We start from the raw sequence: 13,719 nt of genomic DNA on the forward strand, positions 1-13,719 counted from the left end.
ATAATGAACAAAAGGAGGAAAAGGACTAGATACTGCGTGTTACAGTTGTGCTTTTCAAAGAACCTGGTCACTATGTGCTAAATATCCTACAACAAGGTCTCTCAGAGTGGTTAAAATGCAAAAATACCCCTACCTGAACCCAGATGTTGGTATTTTTTTTCTTGGGAACTTTTTTGTGCCCTGCCATATTCTTTAACTTTTTTCACAAATATGACTTGCTGCTTTGCTACTGTGGAAAGCACTGAATGTGAGACCCAGAGGGGCAGCCTGGGAGGCAGAAGTTAGAATGAGAAAGTGCTCATGGTGTGCTAGAGAATGGGTTTGATGGAGAAAGAAATTACTGCCCCTACCAGCATAAAATGGCTGGAGATGAATGCAGTTCGGTCATAAGCTAAGAGTAAAGAAATGTTTCATTCAGGTTTTCCAGCTCATCTGATAGTACATCTTAAATAAAGCATCTGTTACAACAAATGTTTCATTCTGAAAGTAACACAGGCAGATCCTAAAGGAAGCAGCTGACTTTATTGTTTTACTTTCTGTGGAGCTCTTTCCAGGAAGGGGAGGAGAGAGAACAGCACTTTGAAGGTAAGGAAATTCCTCTCATGACCCTACTTTAAGTAGCCAGGCCCCCAGCCTTAGCCATCTTTTATTATTTTCCCTGTCTTAAAAACATGTTCCTTGCCTCATTCCTGCATCTACAGAAAGAGAAGTTGTTCCCAGTACTGTCTTTGATTCCTACAAGTTCACATGGTGTACATGAACTTTTTCCACGTAGGGCAAAGTAGTATTTGGCACCTGTCGATGTGCAGCATCATGTTTGTGAAGCAGTGGCTCTGCTGACTTGTATGACTCCTCTAAAGTCACTCTGGTGGCAGTTTTCCTGGAAGAAAACCCTCCTGTTAAGTAAAAAATAAAGGCTAGGGAGAATAAATTATTTTTTTGTTGGGGGGTTGGTTGCGTGGAGAGAAGTGAATTACATTTACTTGCTTGTTGGAGTAGGAGGAAGGAATAGAAATTTGAAGGACTGGTGCTTTCAGATTTGAGGCTGGCCTTCTAATTTTTAATTCTGGAACTAGTAGCAGACTTCAACTAGCTTGGATGCTTTCTCTGAGTCAGACCACTAATCTGATGGAAATTCTCTGTCTTATTCTCACCCCATGAAAATCTGGCTGAGACTAATTGAACATTTTATTTTGGGTTCAGCTGAAGGTGAATTCCCAGACGTCTTGCACTTTGCATAAAGTTGAACAATGCCACATTGTTGTACAAACAAGATAGCTCCTTCAAGCCTGATGGCGTCATTTTTATTTTTATCTTTTAGAACTTAATTTCATCAATGTAAACAGCTTTTTTTTTTTCTCTTTTCTCACCCAGTGCTCATTCCAGAATGGAAGGCCACAAGAAGAACTGTTGCATTTCTGGAAAACGCAACCATCTTAATTCTGAGGTTCTAAAGAGCTGTTCTCCCCATGGCCTGGAAATAGGGAACTGAGTATAGACCAGCATAACTGTGGTTTTATTGATTTCAGTTTTACAGAAGCATTAAAACTGAATGCTTTGTCATGGATCCTTAGACCATCTACTTAACAAGAGTGATTGATACGCTGATATTACTGCCCATTTCTTTCTCATTCAATGAGTTTCATAACCTGATATATATTCCTACTATGACACCTCTTCCCCATATAAATGTCTGACTTGCGATGAACCCTGAAGATTTGGGTTCTGTATATTAATCCACTTTCTCAAAACAATAGCTCTTGCTGGAATATCTCACAAGCCAACAGCATGGCTAATTAGTGATAAAGAACTACTTATATTCTTGTGAGTGTCACTTAGGCCCTGTGACAAAGACATATGATAACAGTCAGAAACTCTTTAGGAGAGCAGCATCAGTTTAGTAAACAATGCTGTTACTTGAAACTGTTATTTGAAACAGTTTAATTATTAGGGAGCCGGGGTATTTCCCTCCTACTCCCATATCCATCTTCTACTTTTCTGTGTGGTTAGTCTGCTTTGCAAAGAAATTGCATGAAGAAGCATTAAAGGCTAAATCTGCTTTAAACAAGCATATTTTGTTAAATATTATCCTGGCATCTCTTGATTGTGGAGTAAAAGAAATGATGGGTCTATATTAAGTTAACTCTGCTGCCAATAACTGTCTATAAATACTGAAAGATTCTCAGAGGAAAGTGAGATGGAAAGGTGCAGAAAACCCCCTTCATTTTATGGATAACTTTAATGTTTCCTTTCCCTAGCAAGAAGTAAGGAACATAGTTTCTGCAGAATTAGGTGTTGCTTAATCAAAGTCAAAACCTAGGAAGTGCCTACAGTTGAAAAAAAAAAAAAAAGTAGACTAGATAAATTGCACAGAAAATGGATTATGAGTTAATCAGAATTAACAGGACAGTTTGACTGAGTCCTCCTGTTTGTTCAGGAATAGACTTACTCTGGAACTGTGGATCTATATGATAAACTTGTTTTGAAAAGCATAACCCACTGAAATTCATAGCTCTAAGCTGAATCATGGATTTCTGATTACAACTGGCATGGATTTATAAATTCATGATCTGCATTTAATCATGCACAAAGAAACCTTGATCTGTGTGACTCACAGCTTCAGCTTTTCATCATACACTAAGACTGATACCAACAGTGCAAAGCCAAAATTATTGAAAAAATAATCTTTTGAGTCTTTGCCAATGACAATGGTTTCCACTCAGATTATCAGCTTTGCCAAACATGATGTGCTACGTTAATATTTAGTAAAAAGAGAATGCTTCTTTGTATGTTATTTATTAGAAAATGAGTTGCTTTGAAACATGATTTTGGTTGATACCTGTTCTTTTTACAATATTTCCCTCAGTTTTATTAAAAATATTTAAAGATGCTCTATCTAATCGGATAGCTATTTCTAGCTGTGTTTTGGAAATAGTTCTGTTTTCACATCTATTTCTTCTTTTATCTCTGAATGCATGCAGTTGCTGTCTGAAGTTCTCATGCATGCTACATGTAAGGTGTTTATTTTCTTTCAAGATATAACTCTGTATCTGAAAGATATATTTATGAGTCCAAATAGGATACATTTGGGGCCTAATAACCTTCAGAATGTCCCTAGTAAAAATGAAATTATTTACACGTACTTTTTATATTTGTGATTGCTCTGAGTCTCTCTTTTCCTCTCTACAGCATGAGGGAGATGTCTGTAGTTACTCACCGCATGGGAGAACAGAGGAACTTAATCTTTTCTATAGTCCAGCTGTGGTGGCAGTAGGTATCTGCCTAGGCTGCGGGGACACGTCTGCACAGAATAGCAGAGAACCAAATTGAGCTAAACCAAAGATCCGTTTGGTCTAGCATCCTGTCTCTGACAGTGCTAAAATGTCAGAGAGCAAGAGCAGAACAAGCTCAGATGTATTCTCAAACTTCAAACATTTTACAAGCACCAACACTGAATACAGCGGGATAATCACCTCTTTTGACCGGCTGGTTATGCTGTGTGTGATGCACCTCAGGATGAGGTTTCGCCTCTTGGCTGCCAGGGCACCCTGCTGACTCGTATTGAGCCTGCTGTTGACCAGCACCCCCAGATCCCTTTCTGCAGGGCTGCTCTCCAGCCACTGATCTCCCAGTGTATATTTGTGCTGGATGTTACTCCGGCCTACGTGCAGAATATGGCATTTTGACGTGTTAAATTTCATCCCATTAATCATAGCCCAATGCTCCAAGCTACCTAGATCCCTCTGTAAGCTGGTCAAGAGGTGATTATCCCACAGTATTCAGCATCGGTGCAGCCTCACCTTCAGTACTGTGAGCAGTTCTGGGCCCCACAATTTAAGAAGGATGTGAAGGGACTTGAATGCGTCCAGAGGAGGGCAACAAAGCTGGTGCAAGGGCTGGAAGGAATGTCCTATGAGGAGTGGCTAAAGACTTTGGGGTTGCCTAGTCTGGAGAAAAGGAGGCTGAGGGGCAACCTCATCGCTCTCTACAGCTTCCTGAGGTGGGGACATGGAGAGGGAGCTGCTGAACTCTTCTCCCTGGGATCCAGTGATAGGACATGTGGGAATCGTTCAAGGCTGCACCAGGGGACGTTTAGGCTGGACACTAGGAAGCATTTCTTTACCAAGAGGATGTTCAAACACTGGAACAGTCTTCCTAAAGAGGTGGTCACTGCCTCAGGCCTGTCAGTGTTTAAGAGGCATTTGGACAATGTCGTTAATAACACGCTTTAACTTTTGGTCAGTCCTGAATTGGTCAGGCAGTTGGACTAGATGATTGTTGTAGGTCCCTTCCAACTGAAATATTCTATTTTAGTCTAACATTTTAGCTCAGAGGTTCTATGCATTTAAAATGTCTCAATGGATTTATCCATGAACTTGCCCAGTCATTTTTTTTTTTTTACATTTGGTGTAAAATTTTAACATGCACCACATACCATGGTAAATTCTACAGCCTAATTACACGCTGTGTGAGGAATCAAGTCCTTCTGCTTATTCTGAACTAGGCAACTGGTAGCTTTACTGAAGGCCTGCAGCCCTTACATCGGGAGAAGCAGGGAGCAACTGATTCCTGTGTATCTATTCCTATCACTATACACATATTTTACAGACCTCTGTCATGTCCTTCCACAGTTGTCCCTTTTCCCAGCTGAAAAGTCCTAACTTGTTCTGTTTTTCTTTTGGAAGTCATTGCATATTTTAAATCATTATCATTGTCCTTCTCTGAACCCTCTCTGGAGGGAAAAGGAAGGTCAGTGTTGTATATTGTGTTCAGTCATGATTATGCACATTTTGCTATTTAATCCTTTCCCAATAATACCTAGTATTTGGTTTACTTTTCTGACTGCTACTAAGCATTGAGTTGATAGTAACCCTAAGAGCACATTCAGATGGCTGGAAACCCGTTGTTCTATATGTGAATATAGGACTGTTTTCCCCATGTTTCTTTAACTGTAAAAAAGCTACTTTATTTCTCAGCAACTTCATGAGAAAGCTCAGAAATGCTTGCTTTTGTTTCAAGGGCTGAAAGTCAACTGTAGGAGAAAATCAGACAGGAATCCTTAAGGGCACAAGAATTGAGTTTAAGCTGGTTTTATATTCTGTAATCTCCAAGGGATGTCATATTAGAAAGTCTGGTTTTTCTTTTTGTTTTTTATTCCCCTCTCAAAACTCTGAACTTTTGTTATGCATCCATGACACTAAACAGTGCCTATGGGCAGCTGTCAATCTTTTGCTGTGTGTTCATGCATTAAATTTTATGTACTGTTAGAGGTGAAATGGTGTCATTAAGAGTAAGCAGTCTTCCTTTCTAGTGTATTGGATACAAAACACTGAAAAATAAGGAAGGAAAATGAATATTAGAAAAAGACTAGGCTATGTTAGCAAAAGCTCTGCTGAGCATTCAACCTAGTCCACCTCCACCTCTGCCTCTTTTATAATGTCTAGGCCTTCAGAAGTGAACTCTGTTTTGCCTTGAGCCTTGCTTTGCAGTGCAGCTCTTGGGTAAATGACAGTTTTTGTGCCTGTAATGCACAAATCTGGAAAAGAAGCTATCATTTTGAGGAAGACAAGACACACAAAGTTGCCAGGTCTGTTACTGGGACTACTCCTACGCTCCTAAAAGTTGGTCTGCTTTATCAAAGCCCTATTCATGTCACAGGTGCACTTTTAAAGTGTGGGGGAAGAAGGGGAAAAGATAAGGGAAGACAAAATGTTTTATTGGCTTCTGGAAACACAGATTTTTATAAAAGTTCATAAATAGCTCTGTTCCCAGCATATAGACTTACAGAAAGTTTTTTTTTTTTTTTTTCTATCCCTGCTTACAGACATCTGTTCACATTTCCTGGTGGGAATTCTGGGATTTAAACAGCCATCTGCTTCCTACTGTAGCAGCTCAACAACAAAGGGAATTTTCTCAACTAACAAATAAGAATCTTCGACTAACATAAAGGCACTGTTAGGAACATATGCTACTTTTTCCTTTTAACCTTAGTCAATACATTTTTCAGTCCATTTAGATTACACCGGTTTACCAAAACAAACTGAATAAAGCATTCAGCATCTCATGTAGGGAGTCAAAACTCTAAATAAAGCTTCAGGTGTGCTGCCAATGTGTGCTTCTGCATAAGCATGTTGCTGAATTCTGCAACCTAGTAAAGATGAAGAAATTCAGTGGGGTTGTACTACAGGCTTATTTATTTGAACAAGACAAGGGGAGGACAGGGGGGACAGGACCACATGGCTTTTACAGTAGAAAGTAAACCAGGCTCAACCAGCCTATGAAGCAGGAGGCATCTGGAAGCTGTATAGCTGTCTGTGTGTACCGTTCTACTTAAGCTCAACTGGTCAGCATGAACTATGAGGCTAACAGGGCTAGACAGTTTTTGATGTGTGAGCCTGTCTCCACAATAATCAGAGTAGATATCCTTTATGATAGGTTTCTGGGCACTGTGTTTTGTATTAACTTCCTATAACTGGTACATACTAAATATAATGTTAAAAGGGTCAGTCTGCCCTCCCCCGGCCCCAAAGGCATTCAGACTATTATTGACAGTGCTTTGTATTATGTGAATAATCATATTCTACTTCCAAGATATAATCTTTCTCTGAGCACTAAAGAAGATCTTCAAGGATTAATTCTGGGACTGATCTCCATTTAAAGTATGTAGCATATGCATATTATATATATATTTAATGAACTGAAATGAAGTTGGAAGTTACTGTCAATACAGAGGAGATTAAAACAGAGAAGAGTTAAGATGACCTAGAAGAACTTAAAGTGATAAAAAGGGGATACAATACAAGGTCATGAACAAGAATTTCTGCCACGCAGTAGCCATTTATTAAATAGAAGCTATGTATATAGTCACTAAATGATTCTGATTCTTCGATGCAATTTTAAGTTGTACCCAGACGTGTATTTCCACTGGTCACATATATGACATCTGTGATCTTTGTAATGAGGTGTATATTGGTTTTGTTACTGCACTTGGGAAAGGTAAGATTCCAAACAAAGTAGAGAAGATACAGAAGGCTAGTCAGAAGAATGGAGCCTCTGACCTGCAGGCAAGACTTAAAATGAAGTTAGCACTGGCTAAAAGGAGGTTAAGAAGAAATGGGTATTCTGTCCATAAATTGAGCAGGAAACAAGCAGCAGGGAGAGTAAACTGTGAAGTAGTTTGGAAGGTGATGTTGGCACAAGAGCAATAGGTATAAGCTAGCTCTGAAAATAATTTATAAAGGCTATTAGATTCTGGAATAGCTTTTCAGTGGGAGTGCTATGAACAAAGAACAACAACCTTCAGAGAGACTTCAATCAGTTTATGAATGGGATTAAATAATGTGTTTTATGACAATGACCCACAGTGGTTTCCCATAAGAATTTTGGAGGTGTCACTCCTGTGCTACACTGCTATCGAGAAAGACCAGGAAATTCTTTGTGATGGACTTGCCTTCAGGCCATGAAGATGCATAACTTGTCTGTTAAGTTCTCTGTCACAGTTTTCAACATTTCTCTCCTCATCTTTTCTTTTTTCTTTTTTTTTTTTTTAACTTTTTGCAGGCTCCACTTGCTGCTTATTGATCCATTTGCAGTTACAGCTTTTCTCTCCAACAAACATTGCAAGGTTTGTTTATCCTTTTTGTCTCTTCCCTGTACCTGTTCTCCTTAGTCCAACTTAGCAAAACTATTAGTGTGATTGGTATGAATTTGCCCATCATGAAATGTGTTGAGCTCTGGGTGTGCTGTTGAATTCTTTGAAAATATCCTCTGCAAATGTCTTTTGCCTATGTTTCTTACGGGACATACTGAATTGTCTGGGCAAGAGAGTCCATCATTTGAGAGACCTATGGTGTTTCTATATCTCGTCCACTTCTGAACTGCACGCTTTTAAAGCTGCCTTATTAGCTACCTGGGGGCTAGTTTAACATCTAGTTAGATGACAATTATCCAGATAAATTCTTGGCTTTAAAAGTGCTTCCAAGGGCCAACAAAGAAAAAAAAACAACCAAAAGAAAAACAAAAAACCAAAAAAACTTTGTCAATATGCTGTTTATCATTTTGATATGGATTTAGTATAATCTGAAGATCGTCTATGTCCAGAACTCTTACAAGGCTGTTGATATTCTTAAGCCATGTGTCCTGTTATCATGACAGACAAGTCTCCTTGTGCTTCTTATTGCATGTCTGTAATAGATTTTTCTCTGGGTAATTCTGGCTAGGAAATTTGGGGGACCAAGTTTCCTACCATATTAAGTCTTATACTCATGTTGTTGTGGCTAAGTTTCTGTGATACAGATACATCCTTCGTCTTACCTATACTCGGTGTTTGTCCAAAAAAATTAAATGAAGCCCATCTTAGTATGCCAAACTTTATAAAAAGTGTAAATCTGTGTAATTATTAAGGATAAAACCTCCACAGTCCACCCATTTGCTGGACTTGAGCTTGGCAAACATAATCCAATTCAGAACCTCGAAACACAGTTATCCAAATAAAGTATTTTTCATTACAATAAGTCTGTTGCTATGGACTACTACTGGGGCACCAAAATTAAAGTATCATGTCAAGCCTTATGTGAAAGGTCAACAGAAGAAAAGTAATTTTCTTTGCCCTCAAATTCTCTAAAGGTAGGCCATACCACGGCCTTTATGCTGCTGGTACACCTGTATGCCCAGGTGGGATTTGACTGAGATTTGTGTTATCACTCCAAAGCACCCCATTGCTAGAAATTTCAACATATGGTCCCCTTTCCAGATCTACTTCAGTTACGAGTGACACTAAATCTACCATGATTAGAGGGTCACCTTAGAGAAGTGCCTATACTACTTGGAAACAGGCATTTAACCTACTTTTGAAAGTAGCTATTGACTTCTGAGGAGTTAGCTGGGATTTTTTAAAAGCACTGACTCCTTCAAAGATCTGCTGTTTTCTCACCCACAAGACCACTCAGAAATCATTATTCATTTTTAAATCTTGGCCACTGTTATCCATAAGTTATATTCCTCTCTGTCCACACAAAACATTAATAAGGTACTGAATGATGACAACTGGCAGAGCTTGTAGAAGACTGTTCACTGTGGAGTCACTTAAAATCTGTGGATGCTGGCCAGAGGGTCTTGAGAATATGTGGGAGCCCCCTCCCACTGGTATTAGAGCTAGAAGATTAGGTACATATCTTGTCTAAGTTCTTTGGTGTTGGGGTTGGGAAGAGGAAATGGGAAAAGTGACCTTCTTACTTCGCATACAACAAACAAAAATATTTAGGAGGGAAATGGTATGCATCTGTTTCAATAAGCAAAACAAGACAATTAAAAAAGGAAAAAAAAAAGGCCCAAAAGAATTAAAAGTACCATTAGATGAGACACGTTCAAGATGCTGCTGGGATCTGTGTACATGCACACAGACCCTGACACTGAATTCTGAGTGGTTACTAGAGATTAACTGTCATTTCAAAACCACTAAAGTTGTCCATGCAGATCCACATTTAATATCCTACTGAGATACATTTAAAACCCATTAGCAAGATAATATTCATATGCCTCATAGAAAGGACATGAAAAGAACAGATTTTTAAAGAGATGAATCCTCATTGCCATGAGCTTGCCTCAGGAAGGACAGAGAAAACATTTCACCATCTCTATCCGTACTGGCAAACGGGGCCAAAGGGCCAATCGTTTTTGGCAACCAAGATCTGGCAAAGATGCAAGCCCTTGAATTCCTTCCTCTCGGGGGGGCTAGAAAGCTGCTGCCCCTACCCAGTTAACCAGCTTTTTCAGTGGAAACCCATTTACTTAGCTTTATAGTGCTGGAACAGTCTATTCAAGGCCTATCTCAGCAACAGGTCAGAATATGAGGTCGCACATCTTCATCTAGTTGGGCCTGAATGCTTCCTAATACATTTTGCTGAAATGTATATTTTCATTAGTTGAACCAACGGAGATTTGACTCTCTCTTACTGGTTTTTGATGAACCAACTCAACAGAAGAGGGAAGGTCTCTTACACTTAAACCAATTTATTTGCTATCACAGTAAGGCTTATGTGCCTCCCTAAACATTGTGGTGGGTTGACCCTGGCTGGGCAATAGGTGCCCACCAAACCCACTCTATCACTCTCCACCTCAATTGGACAGGGGAGAGAAAATAGAACAAAAAGCTTGTGGGTTAAGATAAGGACAGGGAGATCACTCAGCAATTACCGTCACAGACAAAACAGACTCGACTTGAGGAAAGGAATTTATTACCAATCAGATTAGAGTAGGGTAATGAGAAATAAAACCAAATCTTAAAACACCTTCCCCCCTCCCTTCTTCCTGGGCAAAACTTTAGTCCCTAATTCTCTACCTCCTCCTCCTGAGTGGTGCAGGGGGATGGGGAACGTGGGTTGTCCTGGTCTGAGGTAAAACAGAACCAATTTTCTGTTCAATAATTTTACTTTTCAGCTAAGTCTCCTCTAACACTGAAATTAACAGCATATTTTTCAGACAGTGTCAGCTTCTAGCAGGTAAGGTCTGATGTTCATAGAAAATACCAAGGAATCGTATGCAGAGAGGCTCTTGTTTATACTTATTGCTGTAACACCCAAGGCCAGATAACTTTGTTATTTGTCCCATTGGAGGTTCGGAAGCAGAAGACTGTAGAGGGTTCCCACCTGCGGGGAGGAGTGGACAAGACAGGTGACCCAAAACTGACCAACAGGGTATTCCACCCCATCTGCTTCATGCTCAGTATAAAAGCTGAGGGCTCAAAGGGTCAGCTCTCTTTCTTCAATGGCCGGCATCCGAGGAGGACTCTGTTCATCTGCCTTTGATCCCAATCCATGCATTCCTGAATCCAGATCCGGAATCCAGTTCCTGTCTGTCGCTAAGTGCAGTCTGTAACTTTCCCAGTGCCTGATGGTGACATGATCATCATCCTGAGAGCTTGATATGGGTTGTATATATTTCATTATTTTCTTTTTTGATATTTTCTTCTTCTTATTATTATTATTTCATTAAAGTAGTTTAGTTTCCTATCCACTTACAAGTCTCTCTCTCTCATTTTCTCTCCTCTTCCTCAAGGGAAATGCTCTCCCTTCTCTGAAGGGGAGAGAGGTTAAAGAGAGCATCTGTCGTTTGTTTTAGTGGCCAGCCCAGCCCAAACCATGACAGGGGTTTTGGCCAGTTCCCCACACGTTGATTCTTCCCATGGGCTACAGTTCCTCATGAACTGTTCCAGTGTGGCTCACTTCTACTAGGTGCAGTCCTTCAGGAACAGACTGCTCCAGTGTGGGTCCCCCACGGGGTCACAAGTCCTCCCAACAAACTTTCTTCAATGTGGGCTCCTCTCTCCACGAGTTCACAGGTCCCGTCAGAAGCCTGCTCTAGCGTGGGCTTCCCACAAGGTCACAGCCTCCATCGAGTGCATCAACCTGCTCTGGCGTAGTGTCCTCCATGGGCTGTATGTGGATATATATGCTGCTGTTAACCTCTATGGGCTGCAGGGGGATAGCCTGCCTCACCAGGGTCTTCACTGTGGGCCTCAGGGGAGTCTCTGCTCCAACGTCTGGAGCACCTTTTCCCCCTCCTTCACTGACCTTCGGTATCTGCAGGGTTTTCTCACATATTCTCACTCCTCTCTCTGCTGCTTTTGTTGCCCAGCAGCTTTTTCTCTTCATAAATACATTATCACAGAGGCGCTACCACTGTCGCTGATGGGTTTGGCCTTGGCCAGCACCAGGTCCGTCTTGGAGCCGCCTGGCATTGGTTCTACTGGACACGGGGGAAGCTTCTAGCAGCTTCTCACAGAAATCCCCCTGTAGACCCCTCACTACCAAAACCTGGCCATGCAAACTCAATACAAACCCAAAGACAACTTGCCCTCTGCTTTGTGTGTGCATTTAGTACATCACTTGTTATCCTCTGTTCCTAATTACAGCAGTCAATTTCTATGCAAAACACATTTTTGTAACTGATTTCCCTCTTTTGTTCTTATGTTCCTTCAGTGCTCTTAAGTATGATGCTAGCTCAATGTTATGGTCTCATTTATTTTATATAACCAGCATCCTTGCCCCACCACTGTTTTAACACTTCCCTGACATGGACTTATTTTATCCATTTGGATATCTTTCTTCCAATTATTCTTGCCTATATGAGCTTCTGACCTAAGAAACAAAACAACCTTCCTTCCCCCAACCAAACTAAAACCAGCTTCAGGAGCAATCTGGACTTTAATTTTACGGAAGTACCAAGAGAAAATTTGTTATAACTGTTAGACTGCCAAATATACTCAGGCAGCTATGGAAATGTAAAACATGCACTTGACACTAGAGCTGCACAAAAAATTGATTATGTGGCTGTTTTTCTGTTTGACCATTCAACTCAAAACAAATAATGGAACCCTACAAAACAAAAACTGAAATTTTGTTTAGGAATGTACCATTCCAAACCAGAGAGTTGAAAGAGAAACAAAAGAGAAACAGGGCTAACTTCCTGGAATGTGGGGTGGGGAGGGGATTCTCTTTCCACTTTTTCCTGTAGCCTAGGACTACAGGAATTGTGCAGGAATTGGGATGAACACCATTGCTGTGGGCAAGACAGTCTTGACTTCCAGAGTTTCACTTAAGTTAATGCCAATTAACAAACTTTAAGTTACTTGGGGTATTGAAAACTCCCTAAGATGATAAACACTTAAACACTCACAGAAACATTTTTCTTCTCCCTTCCCCAGGCTCAGTTTCAGCCTAGTACTTTTCCTCCTTCCTTTCCAGTCTCAATTCCTCTTGTTTTCACTGTGAGTTATGTTTGGTTCCCTCTTGATTCCCTCAGTGAGGTAAAAGGTGGTGCTGGAGGCTGGGGTCAGTGCATAATGGTTTCTTTCAGCTGCTTCTTGCTTCTTACTCTTTTTCACCTCCACTGCTCCAGGCATCTTAAAAAACACAGAACCTGGAAGGTTACAACAGTTTGAATAAATATCCTTTAGAAACTCCACCCCTTGTTTCTACAGATTAGACTACATAATTATCCAAATTTGCATTTCTATCCTGCTCCGTGTAAGACTCACAGCTAAGGACGCTACAACAGTTTGATTACACATGCATTACGAATTCCACACTTTGTCACTGCAAGGGGGTATCTCCTTTGCAGGAGCAGCAGGATCAGGCCATCACTGATCCCAAGGTCATCTTGCATTCTGCAGGGCAGTGTTTATGAGGGACACAGCCCCCTACTTACGCAGACCAATACTTTCTTAAAGCCATCACCTTCATCCCAGCAGCAACAGCTTCCCAGTATTGCCACTGCAACAGCATCTCCCTGGGATGGTGGCCACATATCCCACACTTTTGTAATTTCACTTTAAGCAAAGCACTGATGTGTGGTTGCCCTCTGGGGAGCAGTTTCCCATAGGCCTGCTCAATCACTGTAAGCAGGGCAGCCTGAAAAAGCTCAATTTTCAAACCTGTTGCTGCCCTGTTTCCCCACCAGAGATGTTGGGGTGATGTATTTTTAGCAGAGGGAATATTATACACTTGGCAGGAATTAGGACATCACAGGAAACGATGGATTCACTCAGAGAGCCCTTGGGTTGTCCCGTCAGAGCAGGTGTCAGAGACATGGCCTCACCTGGCGTTCCGCAGCTCCAGGGGAAGGCAGGTACCGCCGCCCCTGTCCTTACCTCCCTCTTGCCCACCTGCACCTGTTCCCGATGGGCTCTCCCGGCTCCAGTGCATCCGCCCCTCTCCCCCC

The sequence above is a fragment of the Charadrius vociferus genome, unplaced genomic scaffold (genome assembly GCF_000708025.1).
Source record: "Charadrius vociferus isolate BGI_N301 unplaced genomic scaffold, ASM70802v2 scaffold174, whole genome shotgun sequence".
In the NCBI taxonomy this organism is placed as follows: Eukaryota; Metazoa; Chordata; class Aves; order Charadriiformes; family Charadriidae; genus Charadrius; species Charadrius vociferus.